The 20633-nt window shown below is 50.0% G+C and overlaps 1 protein-coding gene across 1 annotated transcript in view; it reads left to right on the forward strand.

Moving 5' to 3' along the window:
- Window positions 1–20633, forward strand: part of LOC146198537 (uncharacterized) — a 106703-nt gene that overhangs the window by 22876 nt on the left and 63194 nt on the right. The gene's annotated exons all lie outside the window — the stretch shown is intronic.

Here is a 20633-nt window from a genome sequence, read left to right on the forward strand (position 1 = left end):
ATGTTGCTTACCGTTGTGCACCTTGTTCTCCTTTTGCGTATTTTTAGACCGGTTTTTGCTGCCCATACTGTCATATATTAATCCCTTTCAATCGCCATTTTCCTGTTTCCATGGAAAACTAGCACTTTCCGCCTAAACAATGGATTCGACCACCAAAAAGATAATTTGCTAGTTTTCTATAACACGAAATATCAGCGGCAGAAGAGATGTTTTTGCTCACATGTAAAACCTTCTCTGCAAAGAAAAAAAAAAAAAAAAGAGTAATTATCGACGACGTTCTCCTTCGCTCAATTTTCCGCTTTTCGCTAAATAATAATGCGTTCGTTGTATGGATTTCAAATATTTTTGTGACATTTGTGAAACTTAAAGTGACATGTGGAATGTTAAATTCATCTATATTCAGGACTGTTTTTCTGGTCGTGGTTTTTCTGTACGCCGTGTCTCGATCAAAGCGAATGGCCTTGCGCTGCAACTTTACATGCTGCACTACACTGTTAAAGCAAACCTTGTATATCACAAATGTTTTTCCGATCTTGATTATGCATGCGTAGTATGGGACTTCACAAAGAAAGTAAATATACAAATTACTAGAGCGGGTAGAAGCCTGCAGCTCGGTTTGCGACGGGCGACTATGATTTCGCAAACCGGTCGCCTTATATTGCGAAACGATTTGGGTAGTCCCTGTTCTCTCAAAGACATGAGAGCCGTAGCGTAGCCGGTTTGGTTTGTGGAGTTTAACGTCCTAAAGTGACTCAGGTTATGAGACGCCGTAGTGGAGGGCTCCGGAAATGTCGACCACCTGGGGTTCTTTAACGTGCACAGACATCGCACAGCATCGAAAAGCGGCCGTAGCATCGATATCTAACGCCGTAAAAAAGCAAAACCGGAAAGTGACAGTGGAACTTACTGAATGAAGCCCGCTATACGTATCCTCCGGCGTGGACAACAGTATTAAAGCTACGAGATTATAATTGCCGACAAAAATTTCTTCTAATTCTCCTTTTTCCACCGCACCGCTCGCAACTTTCTTTCAACGCTGATATCTGGGCGAGTTGGTGTGAATACATAGCTAGCATGAGCTCAAAAACACGGACATAGAGAGGATATAAGGACACAACAAGCGCTCACTCCAACTTCTCAACTCAGGATGCAAACACAGAGGGGGAAAAAAAAGACTAAAACCAGAAAAAACGCTAATGCTACAACGAATGGCAGAAAAAATAATAGCAATAACAAAAACAACAAAAATAAAGAAATATACATGAATAAAAAAAATAAAACCACCCGGCATGCATGCTGCAAACTAGCACCCACGTGTCCAAAGCAACGACAACAACACGCATAACGTTCATATCACCGTGGTTCATATTCTCCATCTATCGGCCAACATAAACAGTCCTCAAGAAGTCCAATTGCTTCTGTGTACGGTGTTTTTGCGCTTATATTAGCTATGTAAGCATAAATCAGGACTAAAACGTTGTGACTGCCAGTCAACCTCGGTAGAGCATTGCCCCGTTCTATCAGTGTTAACTAATCCGTGCGCGTCTGTATCCATTTCGGCGTCGAAGATTGTTACAGCCTGCGACACGCACACGGACGGCAGCACCTTTCGCGCAGCAGCGAATACGGGCCGCGCGATCTCGTTACATGTTTAAAACTTTTGCTTCTTTTTTTTTCTCCCGTCTCGTTTTCGGCGTGCCGTACTGCAGCCTCGCCGTGGCGGCGACGGTAATCGGTCTGCGACCCAAGAGAAGTCACTTCGCTTTCGACTCTCTCGAGCGCGTGCTCTGTCGAACGCAGTTCTCGTTCCCGTTCGGTGCGCGCCACTGTGGAGATCGAACCAGATCTGGGCTAAGGTTGTCGAAGGTCGCCCTCCCTCGCTTGCTTATATTACTTCGTGGGCACATCGGTGGCGGTGCTCCTTTATTTCGTTTTTCCCCCGGTTTTCTGTCGGCGAAGATCTGTGGTCTTCCCCCTTTAAACCCCTCTCTCTCTCATGTTCGTTCCCCGCACTTTGGGCTAACCTTGCGGCGGCGTTTTTCTGCCTGCTTGCCTACTCCAGCGTGAATCGTTTTGTGTCACCTTCGGCGTGGCCCTGCCGAGGTCGACGCGCCGTCCTGTCGGGTTTGTTCGTGTCTGGGTTTATTTTTGCTTGCGGCAAACCGCCCCTGCGCGTGTTTACGGCGTGAATTTACCTCCCTGTTCTTTCGCGTTTGACTCGGTGCAAAAGCGAGCGAGCTTCGATTTCGAGACGAACCTGTCGGCGTTTTTTCCCGTTTATCGTTTTTCTCTCCCATGCACACAGCGCTGCGCGCTTGGACCAAACGCGCTCGTGCGGGCAGCCATGGAAGAAACTGCCTGATGGCCAGCGGCGGGGACGTAGTAGGACCGAGCGGCCTCTGTGCGCGTATGGCGTGCTACGGTGCAAGGCGTATATTACGCGCCGCTTGTACGGCCGAGCATTTTGGCCGCTGCCGCGTGCGTTGGTGGCTGCCACGTTTTTCCTCTTACGCACGAGGGCCGGCCGTCGTTTCGGCTGGGAGCGTTCTTTTCTTTCCTTCCTTCTGCGTTTTTCTGCTGTAATCGTTTCTCGGCAGCTCCGTGTATGATTGTTCTTTCCGTCTCTTTTGGCGCTTTTTTTTTTCTTTCTTTGTCCCGCGAGAGGGTGCACAGTTCGGAACCCGTGGAAAGCAGATTTTCATCACGCCGTGGCGTCGCTGAACGCGCGCTTCCGAGCGGCCCTAGTTTTCAAACTGTACCGAGAGTAAATTTATTAATTTTGTGTCTTAGGGAAGGGAAATCAGTAACTGTTTTACCTATGGTGGGCTGAGCTGGCGCCTTTTGCAATTAGCCTCCACCGAAACGCGGCCAAGCGACGAACCTTCAGCCTTTACGCGTGCGTGGGCACGTGTTGTCTTTAACCGGTGAATTTTGCTGCTTGTCGCGCGCCGCACTGTGTTGTCCGCCGCTGCCAGTGCTTTTTTGTATGTACACGCGATTATACGTCCCAAGTTGCGTTTCCTGCGGGGAGTTCACTGTTTGCCTTCGGGCGAGGCGGACAACACCCAACCTTTCTCTCCTTCGAGGCCGCTGGCCCTTGGACCGGCGACCGCACAGTAGCGCTCAGTCGGGCTGGCCGGCCGGTCTGCGGACTGGCGCGTTTCTGTGGCACACTTTTTGGGCCGCGGTGGACGTGTTGGCTGGCTCGCCAGCCAGCCAGCCGGCTAGCCGGCCGTGTGTTGTTCATCACGCCGGGCGCACTGCTCGCCAGTGTGTGTACTCGCACTGCTCTGGCAGCGATGGTGTGTGTCCGATGCTATCTGTGTTCGGGCTGTGTTTGTTCTTCTGGTGCTGAACCAGTTATAGGACTGGGCGCACCCCCCCCCCCCCCCCCCCCTCTCTCTTTCTCGCCTAGGCCTGTGGGCCGTATAACGGTCGGCTTGGATCGCCGAGTGGCTCGGATGTGTATCGGCCGCCCGAGCGCGAGAGAAGGCCGATAAGCTCGGCGCGTGCTTCGTGCTCGTTCTCCAGCCACTCCACAGAGTGCGCACATGGGCCCTTGGCGAGGATATATGAACGAGCTGGCTGGCCCCGTGCTCTTTGTTTTGTCCTTGCGCCATTCGGGTCCTTGGCCTTTGGACTGGGTATCTATCGGCCGCTGCTGCTTTCGCTGAACGCAGCCGCATTGGTGATCAAGAGCGGCCCGCTCTCATAGTTTTCATTCTGCAGCGGCTATTCCGAGGAGTAAAGTTTCTGTTCTCTTCGTTTGTTTCTTTTTATCTCTGTCGTTTATTTTTCGCGTAGTCTTTTTCGTTTGCTTGTAGCGGTGCGTAGTAAATGTGACCTTCGCTGGGCGCCGCGTATGCTAATCATACGCTCCTTTCTTTTTTTGTGGAGATGGGATTCGAAGTATCTTCATAATTACGTTTCTGGCGACGCGACCGACTTGCGTGGCTATTGCGCGGTCTCTAAAATGACCCCCCCACCCCCCCCCCCCCCCCCCCCCCCCCCTTCTGCCCTTCTGGGGCAAAAGCGCATGTGACTTGGTTGCTTACGAGTGTTGCCGCAACCCAAGGTTCCCGCAAAAACAACGAGCAGGAAAAAGCGCGCCATGCGAAGCGCGGACTGGATTCATTTTTTTTTTTCTCTCTTTCTCGATCGCTTTCTTCTTTCCTCTTCTTGCCATTGCTGGCTTCTGCGTGTCAACAACGGCTATCGGTATTGTCTGGGATCGAGTTAATCGGTAGAACTCTGTGGTCTACATCGAGGTCCGAATGAATTTCGATGTCGCCGCAGAGGGATTTTGTTCAGCTACCTGCGCGTAATTGCTATGGATTGTTTCTTTCTCAGTACGCTCGACGGGCTTCCGTGTTACATGGGTGAAACTTTCCCGGCCTTCATTAGCGCCGTAGTGGCCTTGCCTTTATCGAGAGCTTATCGTGCTTCGAATGCGCTGAATCACACGGAACTCACTCGCGTTAAGCAACTGTTATCTCGCGAGCCTTCGACGCGTACCCGAAGACGGCGCGCACGATTGCGCAGCTTCTGCGCACTTCTAAGAGAGAGAGAGAGAGAGAAATCTTTTTTTTGCTGAAGGCGCTCAAGTTGGAACTCGCGAATGCATATTCTTGTCGCCAGCTATCGTGTGATATATTACGGTCAGCTCACAATGGGGGTGAAGTGTGTCCCATCCGTGGTGCTTCGGAGAGCGATTGGAATCCGAGCAGATGCGCTCCGATGGGGCGAGCTCATACTGCAGTCCCAATGGTTGCGACACAATTGTTCTGAGCTTCAAGACAGATAAAATATTGTAACAGATGGTTTCTTTGTTGCATTCTTGTTACGTTGCGAACTTGTTTTAGTTTAGCGCGTGCTTCTTCACGGCTGCCTTTTGTAGATCATGGATGGAGAAAATGCATGTAGTGGGATACATCTTCAAAAATGCAGAGCGAGCAGTTGGTAACGACGTCAACATTTCAGCTAGAAATTGTCACGTTGTCGGCGACCGTATTTTTCTGCTCATATGTTTTTAATGTGATGAACTGCAGGGCGGTGGAATGCTACGATTTATAAGGAGCGTGTTACGACCGTGCATCATCCGCACTTGCGCGCTCTATTGTTCGCCCGTGGGCATGGATAAGTGCTGTGGATATGTGCTGTTGGTACAAGGGCGCGAAGTGAGCCTGTTTCCAGGAATCCTTTTGTGTAAGCCTGTTTTGCTTTGTGGACACCCTGCAAATGTCAAATTGACCCTGTCAAGAGAACGTCTAGAAAAACACAAAGAAATGTCCCCCTGCGGGAAATAGCCGGAAGTGCTTTCGTTCAATTGTTCACCCTTCCCGTCGAGAAGCGCTATGGTCAAGTAAGGAATGCCTATTGTCCAAAGGAGGCGACAGAGTGACACGTCCGCTGACGTACAGGACAAGAAAGGAGCAAGGTGATTACGGCCATTAGAGGATTTCCCGGGAATGCAGAAAAGATTTGCAATTGCCGGAAAGGGACAATGCTGGGAGCAGTAAGCGGCGCGCACGTGCACTTGGGTTTCTGAGAAGTAAATCCACTTGCCGGAACCAGCCTATCGATTCTTGGCTGAAGAATAGAAATGTACCTCCTCGCCGTTCCCAAGCTTTTCCCGCCAACAAGTGACCAGGCCCAACGAAACAATGCCGGGCCAGTCAGTGCTTCAGACCATCAGTGCAGTGATGTGTTCGATTGGATGCCGATATCTGAGGGGCGTGCCCTGGATTTGGTTGGTCAGCATCTTCAGAGAGGGGCTGGACATAGGGGGTTTTAAGGACGTTGCAGAGCACGAAATGTCGCTCTGAGCCCTGGGTAAACGGCTCATCCAGTCGCTTCTCGCTATGAACTCTTAACGCTTGCCATTTTGCTGATGTACCCTTCTTTTTCATGTAAATAATCATGTAAATAAGTTTTCTTAAAGTGCCATTAAACCTGCTTGTATATATTTTACCAACTTCGAAGATTCAATCCTTCATGAACCCGGAGTCTCTGCACGCTACCAAGTGAAGGCCGGATCGACTTAGCCCCAGCGTCACGACAGAGCGTCAAGGAGGCGAACAACGGGGATACGTGGAGGTTGTCTAAAGTGGTTGGAAAAAAAAAAATATATATATACACATCGGAGGAATGTGGAAGAAGCCTTCGCCCTGCAGTGGGTATAATCAGGATGAAAAAAAAAAAAAAATAACGGTCGATTTGCATAGTTGATCAAATGCGAAGTAGGTGCGTAGCGCTGATTAACTGTTGTACCTCAGTACGCACTGCGAACCTGCGCCGCAGTGCCCATCCATTGCAACGCGAAGCAAACGCGCGGCCCAGCCGCCTTGTCAGCTTTCCTTACACCATTTTCAGAAATGAGCGAAAACATGGCACAATGTACCTCTTTCAATGCACTGCTCTGCGGCCGAAAGGTCTGGGGTGGGATCATAGGTGGAAAGAGAGGGAAACGCGCTTGAAGACGAGCGCCAGTTAAGACGCGGAGGTAAGCACAAGTAGCTTCACGAGTCAAACGCGGCGAGCGGCTCGGGGCCGAGGTCCAGGGAGCACCGCGCGTGCACATCTGCTGTCTGTGAAGGCTGAGAATTGTGACTCTGATGCGAGCGGAGAGATGCCGAAGTTGAGGGAGGGCGCGCGAGCGACACACGACTGCTTACTCCGGATTAACACACGCTTGTGAAACGCTGCCCAGTGACGGCCGCTACGTCTGCAACTGACACACCCCTCTCTCACTAGGTGCACTTTCCCTTCCTCCTTCTCGTGGAGTTCGCGGAGAGACGGGTGGACAGAGAGAGAGCTGCTTCAGATGCAACGCTCCGCCTCCTCAATGCTGCAGCGTCGCGCGTCGCCACCTTCTCTTTCTCCACTTCAAGTTCACGAAGAGAGAGAGTGAGTGGCTTCAGACAGACATCGACGAAATCCGTGATTGCGGCTAGTAGTGCTACGCACTAAAAATATGTATATATCGGAGGAATATGGGAGAGGCCTTCTCCCTGCAGTGGGTATAAGTGGGCCTTCAAAAAACGGGTCCGCGAGCTATGGTCTCGCCCGGCGAGTGACAAATCCAGTCTCTTAATTGTTGGCCCTGGCTAGAAATATACGCAAAAAATATATGAAGACGTTTGCGGCTTAGAATAATTTAATGAAGGTTCGGCCGCGCGACCGGCCTTCGTCAGAAAAAGAAAAAAATAAAAAAAAATATATATATACAGGGACTTTTTAAGCTCCGCTTTTAAGGGTAGACGCAGCAGTTCTGCAATGACTCCCGTTTGCTGGCTTCCATTGCGGATGCTTGTTCGCGTACATGCACTTTACTGCCCGCTTAATCACTCATTTTTTATTTTTACCTCTGTTATCTCGCACATACTCGTTAGTATGCGGTTGTAAGCTGTCTCGTTATGACACACCACCGGGCGTATGCATAAATCTTCGCTTTAACCAAGACCTAGTATACGTACGAGAGTGCCTGCGTGGCATAGGGCCAGCGTGTCCAGTCGGGACTAAGGGTCCTGGAGTGTTGCATTCTGATGTCACCTTTCCATCTCGGAGGCAAGCCCGATTAGGCAGCGCCTCGGCCGTGTTACGTGGTCTCGTGACGTCACACTACCCGACGGCCACTCAGTGCGCGGCCATGACACCTGCCTGCCAGAGATGTGACCGCGATTTTTCGCTCACAACGCCGACCATAATAAAGGTGTTGCTGGATTTTCTGGAAGTCGAGAGGTTTCGAACTGCGCTCCAAAGAGTGCGGCGTAGTCGCTTATATATGATACAGGAACAATATACAAACGGTGTACGGCTCGTCCACTGAGCCTGTTTTCCTCACGGTGCCCTGTACTATATTCTATTAACACGCAGGTTTGTAGAATGTGGAAGTTGAGGCTTTGCAGGAGTTTTTCCTCGATTTCACAGCCGTGCCGCTTCGTGTGAAACTATGCTTCGAATCGATTTAAATAAGTCTGTCCACTTCTACCCCTCTGGCCGTTCGTCCCAGGCGGCTGCGTTTAAAGGGTGACATAAACTGGATAGAGTACCCCGTAGCCATATGTGTCACCAGAAAGAGCTGCGACTATCGCAGTCCCTATGTAATGCTTGACCAGATAAATACTCGCGGCTTTTATTCGCACTCTAGCGGCAGGCCCAGGCAGCATTCACAGCTTTCTTTTGCGTCGCGGTGCCGTGTTCTTCTGGGGCATTGTCTCTTCTGCCTCCACTAAAGTACACCTCCACTACGCCGTATACAGCACTCGGCTTCTACCGCGTAAAAGAACTACTCTGGAGTGCCGCGTGACCTTTCCGTGATTGTTCGGTCTCTGAAAGAGCCGCATGATGATGGATCGCAGTGGGTGAGCTACTGATCATGTCGACGATCGGTCCTTTGTTATATATATATATATATTCGGGAGGCTGAATTTCAGATATATATATATATATATCTGAAATTCAGCCTCCCGAATAGTTGCACGTTCTTGACGCATGTATACCCATGCTTTGATAGACGCTCATCGAGATCAGGAGTTGGCGTGGTAAGTGACGTGTTCATGTGAAAAAATGAGCATGTTCTGTATTAAGGAAAATGGACGGCACGGACGGGACTTGTGGCCTAGCCGCCAGCGAACCATTTGTAGGACCAGACAGGTGAGGTTTGCTTTATAGCGACGGGTTCCCGACCTAAACGTAAAATAGTTGTAAACATAAGCTTCTGCTATCATGTAGTACCCCCAAAGTTTTGAAACCGCGCCACTTGACCCCCCCCCCCCTCTTTCTCTCTCTCTCTCTCTCTGTCTCTCTCTCTCACGCACACACTTTGCGAATTTCGAATTCGCAAAGAATTAGAAATTTGCGAACTCCTCGGTTAAGGCAGCAGTTTCCCTCCTGCTATCTTACAACTGGGGTGCGATAATTGCGAAGCGCTCACAAATTGAGGTTTGTAGCTCCTTTAGTCCTGCTGACTTCGCTTACGCGAATCCACTCTACTTTCAGTGTAGGCCGACTCCTTTCAGACGTTTCTCACGTTTCTTTCTCTTCTCTCGAGTGCACGCGGTTGTCATTGTGTATCTCTGCATCAAACGAGCGACGCTGTTCATTTAATGTTTTTTTTTTTTATCCTATCGTGAACGCGCTGCTGCGGGGAAGGCCATTACACAAAGAACGAGAGGCCGTGCAGACAAGAGATTATAAAAAAACAAAAATGGGAGAAAAAGAAAGTCGAAAGTGCTTTTTTTTTTCTTCTTCATTTGCGGAAGTAGTGCGAAGAGGCCGCCGGCCGGTTTCTCAAGCTGCTCGTGTATTGTCAAATAACAGCTGTCGCCGGCCGCTATTTTCTCCCGCGCGTGAGTTTTGCACGGTGTGACCAAGTCGTGACAGCCTCATATTTGTCTGCGTCCGAAGTAGATCATTGCGGGCGTTTGGTCGTTTCATTTTGTTTTTGTGCATTGACGGATGTAACGTAGTGCCACCTGCCTTGCAAGCAACGTGATTGAGCGGCACAGATTTCGCTTTCACTTCTACTGCGGCAAATATACTACAGTGGGCCGAGATAATAGTTTTGGCTGCAGGAAGAAGGAAAAGAAAATGCATGGGCCTGCTACTGACTCTGTAGCTGAGCCACCTCCGCTGCCTCTTGCGGACAGAAGAGAAAATAGAGAAGAAAGGAAAAAGAAGAGGGAGAGAAAGACGCACGCCGCAACAACGGCCGTCGTTCGCCACCGAAGCAGTGGCGGGTGCAATGACGGCCTACAACAGATAAAATTTGGTGGCTGGCTAGCCCCCGCCGCAAGCGGCGCTGACCTACCGTCCCAGCTAGGGTGCCTTGATGCGCGTGGTGCCTCGATGCGCGCGCCCTCTGCGCGCGCGCATCAAGGCACCCTAGTCCCAGCCCCGTAGGGCCAGGAACTGCCACCCTTCACCCCCCTCCGAGCCCGCTGATATAATTCCAGAACCCTTCACGACGCTTTCCCCCATAATCTGGGGATTACTTCTGGATGCCAGGAACCGTCAATTTGTTTAAAGCAAGGAATGAAGTCTCGTGGATTGATGGAAGGCGTTAATGCCTTGCACGCGGTGTCCTTTTTTTTTCTTTGTCCTTTTGTTTGGCTGTCAGCGGACGAGCGCCTCCCCGTTGCCTACACGGGCACGACGTCGCAGCCGCCATGCGCTCACCGTGTTTCTCACTCAGGTGCTATCCTGCGTCCTCTTCCCCTCCTGCAATAATGCCTTCGGGCGCTGCAGGAACCGGTAATAAATAAATAAATAAATAAATAAATAAATAAATAAATAAATAAATAAATAAATAAATAAATAAATAAATAAATAAATAAATAAATATCCCTGGTTTCTTCTCGCTAATAAAGCTCGCTCAAACGAGATCTCTGCGTCCGCATCCGAGTCCAACCAAGCGTGGGAGTGTCGTGAAACGTACTCGTCGCGCTTCGTTTCCGCGCTGCTGACGCCGGCGAGCGCTTCCTCCTCGCATGCGCGCCTTCATGTGTGTGTCAACGTTTGACGGACACCGCGCGTATCACTGCGTCTGTGCATAAGCGTGCGTGAATCCTCGGCGCTGTCGTATACGCCCCCTCCCTCCCCACCCGCTGCTGGCTCCGAGGAATCTGCGCTATTTCTCTCCTTTTGGTGAGCGACATTTTTCTCCGCAGTGGAGAGCAGGGAAGGGATGTCGCGTCTTCAAGCGCATACTTTGATCGCGCAAAGTTATGGCGTTACTTTCCCGTTACTTCGAAAAGTGTATTTCGTTTATGCGTACACATTTTGGTGCAGTCGCGTGCTACTTTGTGTGCATTTGTTTAAAAAAAAAAAAAAACGCGGTGCTTTGTTTGAACAAAAACACACACACACACACACACACACACACACACACACACACACACACACACACACACACACACACACACACACACACACACACACACACACACACACACACACACACACACACACACACACACACACACACACATGCTGTGCTTCGTTGTGCAGTCTTTGCAAAAAGTAACCGAGCTACGGGGTTTGTTTCTTAGCCACGTAGCGCAACGATTGTGGCTCTGCGTAAGCTGCATATGTGAAATTCTCTAAGATAAGGAGAACCCTGGTCCTATCACCTTTCTTTCGAGACGGCTGGGAAGCGACACCCAGTAGCTTGGTAACTTTTGGTAAAGACGGTACTCCAGCCTACTTAAGCGTATACGTGCCATTGCGACATGTCGCGGCACTGGAAACAAAATAAAGACCCATGTCGGGCTGTGTCTTTTTCAGTTTTCAGCCCTTGGCAGCAAGAATTTGACGAAACCTCTCACCTAGATATGCTTCGTATTTGACCGAATTCTCTGTCACGTATGGAGAGATATGTTCTAGCGGAAAGCAGTGTCCTCTGCATTTGTACCGTGGTTTTATGGAGAGACAATTTTACTTACGCCGGGTAGATCTGTTGCGTGCTATATATAGGATTAAGTGAACTATATAGTGGTGGTGGTGGAAACATTCCCAATATTACAGTAGGTGCGGGCGCATGAACAGCGCGTGAACCCCTCCATTGTACAGAGGGCCCTCTTACAAAGCAGAGGAGACCACTTGAAGGTCTATCCTATAGAGAGAGGGCTAGTAAGGTGCTCCCAGTAACCTAGGGCCACCTCTGGCGAAGGAGGATGTGCGAATGAGGGGCATGTGAGTGTGTGCAGAAAGTCGCCAGGTTTGCCACAGAGCTTGCAGGCCGATGGAAATTTATAAGGAAAGTGGATGTTTAGAAGGATGAGGTGTGGGTCTGTGCGCGTTTTATACCTCGCGCCAATGGGCAGCTTGTGTGTTTGTGAGGATCGGGGCAGTGGCTGCGTGTGTTCTCGCGGTAGTGTGAGCCTGTGTACTCCGTTTCATATATCAAGTGCAACACTGCCAAAGCTACAGCTCTTGTTTGCACTCTCCGCATCCGCAATAAAATATAGTGCCTGCTCTTGACGAGAGGAAATAGTATTTATTTTGTCTGCAAGGTTATTACATCTTACATTTGCATAAACTTTATAAAGAGCACCTTTTTTAGGGAGAAAGGATCGGATTTGGTGAATTTGTATGTTTCTTATGCAGTTTTCGTTCGTGTCGCGTTTTCGCTGCCCCGCAACCTTGCCAGCTGTGCCACTAGATGGCGCTGGCTGTGCCCTCCGCGCTGCGCATCTCTTTTTGAGAAAATGGTTCTTCGGTGCGCATTTTTTCTATAAGATCCGCACTGCGAAGATATCTAGGCACGCGAAGCAAGTTATTGCAAACGTGTATGCTCAGAATAGAGCCCGTTTCTGCAGGAACCACTCGGCTACAAAACGAGCGCGTAGTGATACGCCTCCTTTCTTTTTTTTCTTGCGGACTACTTGCGTAGCTTTCGCTGCGTTGCACCTGATGTATGAAACGGAGTATAGCGCATTGAACACGATATTTGTCCAAATGAAACGCGTTGAACCTCGTTCAGCTATTCGATGAGCTCTTCATGACTCTTCGCATATAGGCCGAGCCGTCTTTTCTGTCCAGTGCACCTGAGAGGTCCACGATGGAGCAGCGAGGTCTCGGCGTGCGGCTGGCAGTTTCCACGATAATCGTTTTATCGCTGTCGTCCTGGCGTCAGAGATCGTGACGGCATTACCTAAAAGCCCCCTGTTTAGTTTTCTCTCTTTTATCGCCGCGCTGCCTGTATAGCATGCCGTACGTGTCGCGGCCGCCTTCGCGAAGGAGTTCCCTGAACGCATATTAAACGCATGCGGTTGCGTCGCGCCTTTGCTTGCTTTCTTTTTATTCTTTTTATTCCACTTTCTCTCTGAGTTCATTGGCGTCACAGTGCGCTGACGTCGCTCGCGACGTCAGGCTCGTCGCAGCTGTTCAGTCTCGCGCTCCCCGCAACCCGGAGAGCCTACTGTCTCACAGCTCGACATTTACGCCTATTGTAAGTTAAGCCGAAGCTCGCTTCTAATAATAACGAGAAAAAAAAAAAGGAGTGCGCGTGTAGTTTGCGTGCGTAGGTGGCTCGATTGTGCTGACCGTACATATTTATCGCGCTTGTTCACAGGAAGCGTCGCCTGGGAGCAGTTCGCAGAACTGGCCCAGGTGCGGAAGAGTTAGGCCACGCGTAGCACGTACGCCTGTCAGTTTGTGCGGGATCGCGGGTTCGCGTTGGCGGTCTTGATCTGTTTATTCCGATTGCATTTAAGCTTTCCCGCAGTTAGTCTATGTTTAGGTGCAGCAATGGCGAGCTTCTCAAAGGTGTATTTTCTGGGCGAACATACATGTGGCGGCAAAGAGACGTTAACTTTCCCGAACATGTATTGACGTTGTTTTGCGTACGGGGGTTTACGATCCTATGCGCATTCCTTTCCTTGAGGCATCGCTTGCATCGGGAGAGAGAAAACAGGTTGTGCTTATTTTTTAAGAGCGCCGACCGAACATGTTTCGCTGACGGCTTGCGTTATAGAGCGTAGTTATACTATCATAAAGAGTATTCACTGGACTTCACCAGAACCGGTTAATCATCATACTGCGACGTAGATTGTGGCATGGCTGGCAAAAGGTCGTCACTTTTAATTCGGCATTTCGTCTGAGCACGACTGCGAGTGGTAGCACTGTTCCGTACTCAAATCTCGCGGAAACCGCGGGCCCATGCATGACGTGCGCCGACCTAGTGTGGTTGCGTGGCCGTCTCTGATGGTATCAAAATGGCTGGCGCTGTATACTTTTCTTCGAGCATGCCTTCACGATGGGGCTGGGACAGGTCGGTCACCGCCGCTTGCGGCGGGGGCTAGCCCGCCACCGAATTTTTTCTGCTGTAGGCCGTCATTGCACCCGCCACCGCTTAGGTGGTGGACGACGGCCGTTGTTGCGGCGCGCTTCTTTCTCCCCCTCTTCCTTTTCTTCTCTATTTTCTCTTCTGTCTGCACGAGGCAGCGGAGGTGGCTCAGATACAGAGCCAGTAACAGGCCCGTGCATTTTCTTTTCCTTCTTCCTACAGCCACAACAACAACACGAAAGAAACTGTCCTTGTCCCTGAAATTCAGTGCGCGCCCGTTTTGGCCGAGTGCATTGCTTATCGGGTTGTCAGAGAGCTATTCGTTCACTTGGTCAGACGTCTCGCATGTGATCGTCATGTGCTCGTATTCCAACTTTCTGCTTTGCCACAGCGTCCATTGCAACTGCTCCAGTGGATTAAACTGCGAGGCTCTTTGTCTCGCTTTGCGCACAGAAATAGTCCGTGTCGCCATTTAGAGCGCTCATTGGTAATAAAAACTACGCATTCGAGTAGTCTTCGCTTCTTTAATATTGTTGTTTTGTTTTTTCTCCAATGACGGTGTACTTTCCAGCAGCGATCTGGTATGGGGGAGGTGGGGAGGGCGGCGCAGTTTATGCGTGGCGCCGATTTCCCCGTTCCTCAATTCTGGGCGGCTGTACACGCGTTTTTACGAGGCGCGCGTGTTCGCGATTTCTCGTTCTTTTGCCCCGCCTTCCTCGTGGATGCTCCGCTGCTTTGTTGTGCGGCCACCGCCGAGTGCGCTCGTGCCGATGGACAAGACGGGGCTTCCCGTCGCAAACGATCTCCGCTTGCGGCAGCACTGGGCGCATGACTTTGTCCGTCAATGTGTCCTGTTGGGCGGACGGAGGGCTTCCCTGTGGGTGCCTAAGTGCAAGTACATACTACATACGCAACGAAAGAGATGAACGCATATCGTTACTACGCTTGACGCCGCCGCCGCCGACTGCTTTTCTCCGGCCAGACTCTCGCGGCTGCATTGTCTTCAGCAGGTGGGGAGGGAGGTCGCGTACCGCATTTGCTTGGATATAGGCCGACTCGATTCTACGCCGACACTCGAAAATCGAATGCCAAGGGAAAGGAAAAAGCAAAACTTTCCTCGAGTGCAAGCCGGATCGAATAGTGAGAAAATTGAGACCGCGAACGTTTATTTGGAATAATAATAATAATAATAATAATAATAATAATAATAATAATAATAATAATAATAATAATAATAAATTGATTCACAGGAAAGGGAAGGTGCTGTACCTGTCACACTTATTGTGTGGACACCTGAACCGCGCCGTAAGGAAGGTGGGAGAGAAAGTGGAGAGAAAGAGAAGCCGCATTGGAGGGCTCCGGAGTAATTTCGACCACCTGAGTATCTTTAACGTGCACTGACATCGCACATCACATGGACGCCACTTCGTTTCACCTCCATCGATATGCAGCCGCCGGTGGTCGGGGACAGGAGAGGTGGTGATGAGGTGGTGAAGGGTGGCAGTTCCTGGCCCTATGGTGAGCTCCCCTGATGGGGCTGGTACAGGTGGGTCACCGCCGCTTGCGGCGGTGGCTGGCCTGGCACCGAATTTTTATCTGTTCTAGGCCGTCATTGCACACGCCACCGCTGGTGGTGGACGACGGCTGTTGTTGCGGCGCGCGTCTTTCTTTCCCTCTTCCTTTTCTTTCTTATCTATATTCTCTTCTATCTGCACGAGGCAGCGGAGGTGGCTCAGCTAAAGAGCCAGTAGCAGGCCCGTGCATCTTCTTTTCCTTCTTCCTACAGCCACAACAACAACTGGCCCTATGGGACTGGTACGGTAGGTCAACGCCGCTTGCGGCGGGGGCTAGCCAGCCACCGAATTTTATCTGTTGCAGGCCGTCACTGCACCCGCCACTGCTTCGGTGGTGGACAACGGGTGTTGCGGAACGCGTCTTTCTCTCTCTCTTCTTTTTCCTTTCTTTTCTATTTTCTCTTCTGTTCGCACGAGGAAGCGGAGGTGGGGTTCGGCGGCTGCGTTTCGATGGAGGTGAAACGAAGAGGCGTCCGTGTGCTGTGCGATGTCAGCGCACGTTAAAGATCCCCAGGTGGTCGAAATTACTCCGTAGCCCTCCACTACGGCTCCGCTTTCTCGCTTTCCACTTTAACTCCCACCTTCCTCCCTTCCCTGACGGTGCGGTTCAGGTGTCCACAGAAAACGAGTGAGACAGTTACCGCGCCTTTCCCTTCCAATGAACTAATTATTATAAGCGGAGGTGGCTCAGCTACAGAGCCAGTAGCAGGCCCGTGTATTTTCTTTTCCTTCTTCCTACAGCCACAAGAACAACAACATTGAACCCGGGTATTCCGGCGCAGTAGTCGTGTGTCTTACCATTGCACCACCACGGCGAGGCTGGCAAAAGCCTCGCTCCAGCTTCTCTCGGACTTCCAGGCGCCGTCCATATAAAATACAGCGCGGAGGCTGGCTGCCAGGCCACGTGGTAGGACGAAGCTTCATGACCCGTGAAACTCCTGCTGCGTGAAGTCACTCGTGCAGTCATTCTTGCTGCTTGAAGTCTTCTCAACTGCTTCCGTCGGCTTCGGCTGGGAGTAGTTATATGGCTTCAGTGCTTTTGTTGGGGTCCGCCACCAGCGTCCCATTTTTTCACCTTCAGTGGATTATCGCCGTGTATTAGAAGTTACTAGTATTAAGAGTTACATTTGTAAATCTTCGAATCCAAGCCGACTAAGAGTTTCATATCACGTGTTCTTAACCTGTCGCCTTAGGTTCGAATAAACGCGGTATGTATACTGGCGGGGAAGGAGCGCGCGCAGCAGGCTGACAATAGAGCAACGAACGATGCTCGGAGTCTTGTTCAGTAGGCGCGCGCTGCGGGTCAGCTGCCGGCGCATACAATGGTGGTGCTCGGGGTCAGAGCACTTGAAGGTGTGCCCTGCAAGAGAAATCACTCCGAGACTTCTTCTCGCTGCTTCATGCGTTCGACGAAAAAATTAAACGCGTTGGCACATATTGACGGTTGTCTCCCGAAAGTATGGCGCTTGTAACTTATGACATTCCGGCAGTACGCGGAGCACAACGTCTTTAGAGCAAACAAACACTATACACGTCGGGCTTACTTAGGTGGAGGTAAATTCGTGGCGCGTCTTTGAAACGATTCGTGCGCGCTGGCGCGCGAGCGTGTGTTTCAAGTGCGAAGAAACCGTAATGCGTTTTTAAGTGGTTCGGTGGTCATCTGCGTGGGATAAACGGCGTTTGTGTCGTAGTATGTCGTGACAGAATATAGCAATCGCTGGATCTTTTTAGCACCGCAGCGGGGTTAATAGTCTAGAAGTGTTTGCGGCTCAGATGAAAAAAACAAAAAAAAAAAAAAAACAAAAAAACAAAAAAGCAAAAAACAGACACGTTGCCTGCCTTGGAAATGCTTCTTTGTTTCTTTCTCCGGCCTTTGTCCTCAACTAGAAAAAAAAAATTGGCTTAGAACCGCGCGAAAATGACTGCTAATCAGATCTCAGTAAATAAGCCGGTAACGCAGCTATGTGCTTACTCCCTGTGGGGCAGAAACGTACGCTAACGAAAAAGGGTTTGAATTTATTTTGGGGTAACGCAGTTTGCTATTCAAAATGAAGAAGATGGGTTTAACATTAAGGGACATAAGCATGCAGAGTGGGCCAGAGAGTAAGCGCGGGTTACTGACATTCTCACTTATAAAGGGTAACAGATCGGATTGCAAGGAAAAGACAGCTAGGCGTATCAGTGGGCTTCAGAAAGTTAATTGAGCGGACGAGATCAGGAAGTTTGCGGGGATCGAACGGATGCAGCTGGCACAGAATCGGGTTGATCGTAAAATATGGGAGATGCATTTGCCCTGCATTGCGTGTAGTCAGGCTGTGGTGATGTCGGTGGGATTAATAGAACGGACAATAATTGTTTGTCCCGGCGATTTGGGCCGGGAACTTGTTGGTAAACGTTCCGGATCCACCGCACCTTGGTGCCATCTGTACTCGGGTGGTCTACAGGTTATATTAGGAGTGGGTTAGCGACGTCATCGGCTTCTCCGACATGGTGTCGTGCCCGAGGAAGCGAGATGCCCAGTTATACACATCGCGGTAACATACACATCGAAGGTAACATATCGCGGCTTTTCACATGCGAGCTCCTGCTTGCTAGTGGTGCACTGCATAAATAGAGAAATTGCTCTCCAGTTCCCCACACAGTGTCCTTATATACACGTACGTCACGTGACGTAGCTGCAGGAAAGATTCGGGAAAACCTCCCGGGGCCAAATTGGCCAATTTGGCGCAGGTTTGTTTATGGTAGCCGCGCAAGGGGCCGCTTTTCAAAGGTGGTATTCGAAGATATTGTGAGCAGGCGGTCAGTCGCCTCCTTTCCAAACAAACGAATCATATTCACGGTAAACGAGCACGAGAAGACGAACACGGTAGAGAAGACAACACGACACAACCACATATTATGGTATATAGCTTATGACTGCATGTTAATGAGTGCGTCAGATAAAAGAAGCACAATTTAATGGAATAATTTAGTTTAGTTTAGTTTTACGGGGTTTAATGTCCCAAAGCAACTCAGGTATGAGAGACGCCGTATAGTGGAATTTAAGGGATTATTGTGACTAAGCGAGTGGCGAAGTGCAGTTACGCGAACGAAGGCTTGCAATGCGATCCGTGGATGGTAGAGCCAGTGACGCAGTGTCGCGTCATGTCCTTAAATGGAGGAGGTGAAGAGTCTCGCATTTTTTTTAGAATTCATATGTTCAGCATTTCACGCTTGGAAATGTTCGCCGTACGGCAGGGTATATTCCATGTCACAGTCGTAATGAACTGCTGCCGTTGAATGCGCCTTTGGATATATATGTGTAGTGGCTGGATTTATCGCTATTCTAAAGGATATGCAGTCTCTTATAGCACTTTGAATGCAGAATTTGACCTTATAGCACTTTGAATGCAGAATTTGACTTTGGGCCTCGGACTGTTGGAAATGTAACTGACGACGAAGTACGGGGTAGCGCAACTTCCAGATCTCTCCGTTTTTTTCATGTTTCTTTCAACCTATATTCATAGTTAGTGACAATTTCTTTATCTAATCGCATGTTTTTATGGACAAATATTTTATCGTTGTTGTTGCGCTTTTCACGTCACTTCCATTGTAATGCCGTTGCTAAACATTGATCTCGTGGCGTTCTTTGAGCAGTAATCGATTGCCGTGTGTCCCCGCTTGCTGCTTGAGAAGAAAAATGCCACCGAATGCAGTTATATTCGCCGCCTTTGCAACAGCAGCCGAGTCCTTTTGTATAACCCGGCGTCCGCGTCTGCGATATTCGCGCCGTGGCATTTCGCACTCTCGACCTAGTTGGGTGACGAAACTAGCGATGGTGTCGAAAGGAGCGTCACTCACGCACGTCTGCCTTTTTGAGAGGCATTCTTGCCACTCTGCGGTGATGTCGAGCAACATTTCAAAATCGCCTACGAACTCTTGCCGCCCTTGTTATATATCCCTTCTGCAGCCCGTTCGTTTAAGGCGCCTCGATTCCCAAGGCTGGTCGTCGAGGCACCGTTCGTTGACATGACCTTGCTCTCCTCTGCACACCCTTCCTCCTACGCCGTTAAAGCGCCAGCGCTTAAGTCCCCTTTTTCCAGAAAATACGGTGCCGGCGTGGGCTTTCGCGCTGAGCGAAAAACCTCGGCCATAATAGGCGCCTCTGGCAAATGGTAGTTGGCGTGTGGCGTGGACAGCTTCTGATTGGTCGGCGGTTTGCTTGGCGTCGCGAAACTTGACATCGCCGAGTTGGTGGGAGTCGGATAGATGCATCATCGAACCCTCTGGGACCGTCTCGCAGCGAGTAGCTACAACTCCCGTACAACTCCCGTGCTTGGAAATAATTGTTAGGTCACTGTGGGCATTGGAAGGTACTTTTTATGGACGTTTGAACGGAAAAGGAGGCGCAGACTCTGCTTCCAGCACGGGGCCGCCTTTTTTTTCTGGGACATATTGATACAAAGGTCTAAGCTTCCGAACCGTAGTCAAATTTCGCTCTTGAACTTTTTACTGCGCTTGAAGCCTTCCGAGAGATCTGGGGATATGTTTATTATTATTGCGAAATTACACTATATGTAATAAAAAAATCGCGTTTAAACATTTTCTCTTTTTTTTTTTTTTTTTTTTTTTTTTTTTTTTTTTTTTGCCGCCGCCGCTGACGGCCGTTGCGGCGCGAGTCTTTCTTTCTCTCCCTCTTCTTTTTCTTGCCTTCTCTATTTTCTCTTCTGTCTTCACGAGGCAGCGGAGGTGGCTCAGCTACAGAACCAGTAGCAGGCCTGTGCATTTTCTTTTCCTTCTTCCTACAGCCACAACAACAACAACAGTATGTCCAAAATTTGGAAAAATGGTTTTTCTGGTTCCATGTACCGCCCACTACAATTAAAGCTGTCACCGCGTGCACTGCTTGTCTTGGTGACAGACAACCGCACGGCGTGTAGCGCCATGGAAACCGTACGTAACAGTTATGCATGTCCGCGTGCTGTTCTTTCTTAACGTATTTTAATGGAACAGCCGTCACATTGCTCCTAAATGGTACGCAAGACGTCGGCTTTGAGGAAGACTGTTCGGCCTCCGTTGTGGCCTAACTCATCCGCTGAAGGCAGCCTCGAGGATTGCCGTGAGTTCTGCCTTCTCGAAGGGTTCTATGCGGCACACAAGCTTATAAAACCAGAGACCCCTCCATACCTCTGATACGTTTCTGTACAGCGCAGGGCCGTCGCGCAGACACCGCTGCAGCGGTCGGCGCATATCTTTCGTTATTCCTCTTTTCGTTTACAGTTACGAGTCCC

The sequence above is a fragment of the Amblyomma maculatum genome, chromosome 2 (genome assembly GCF_055883805.1).
Source record: "Amblyomma maculatum isolate TAMU_Amacu chromosome 2, ASM5588380v1, whole genome shotgun sequence".
NCBI classification, from domain to species: Eukaryota; Metazoa; Arthropoda; class Arachnida; order Ixodida; family Ixodidae; genus Amblyomma; species Amblyomma maculatum.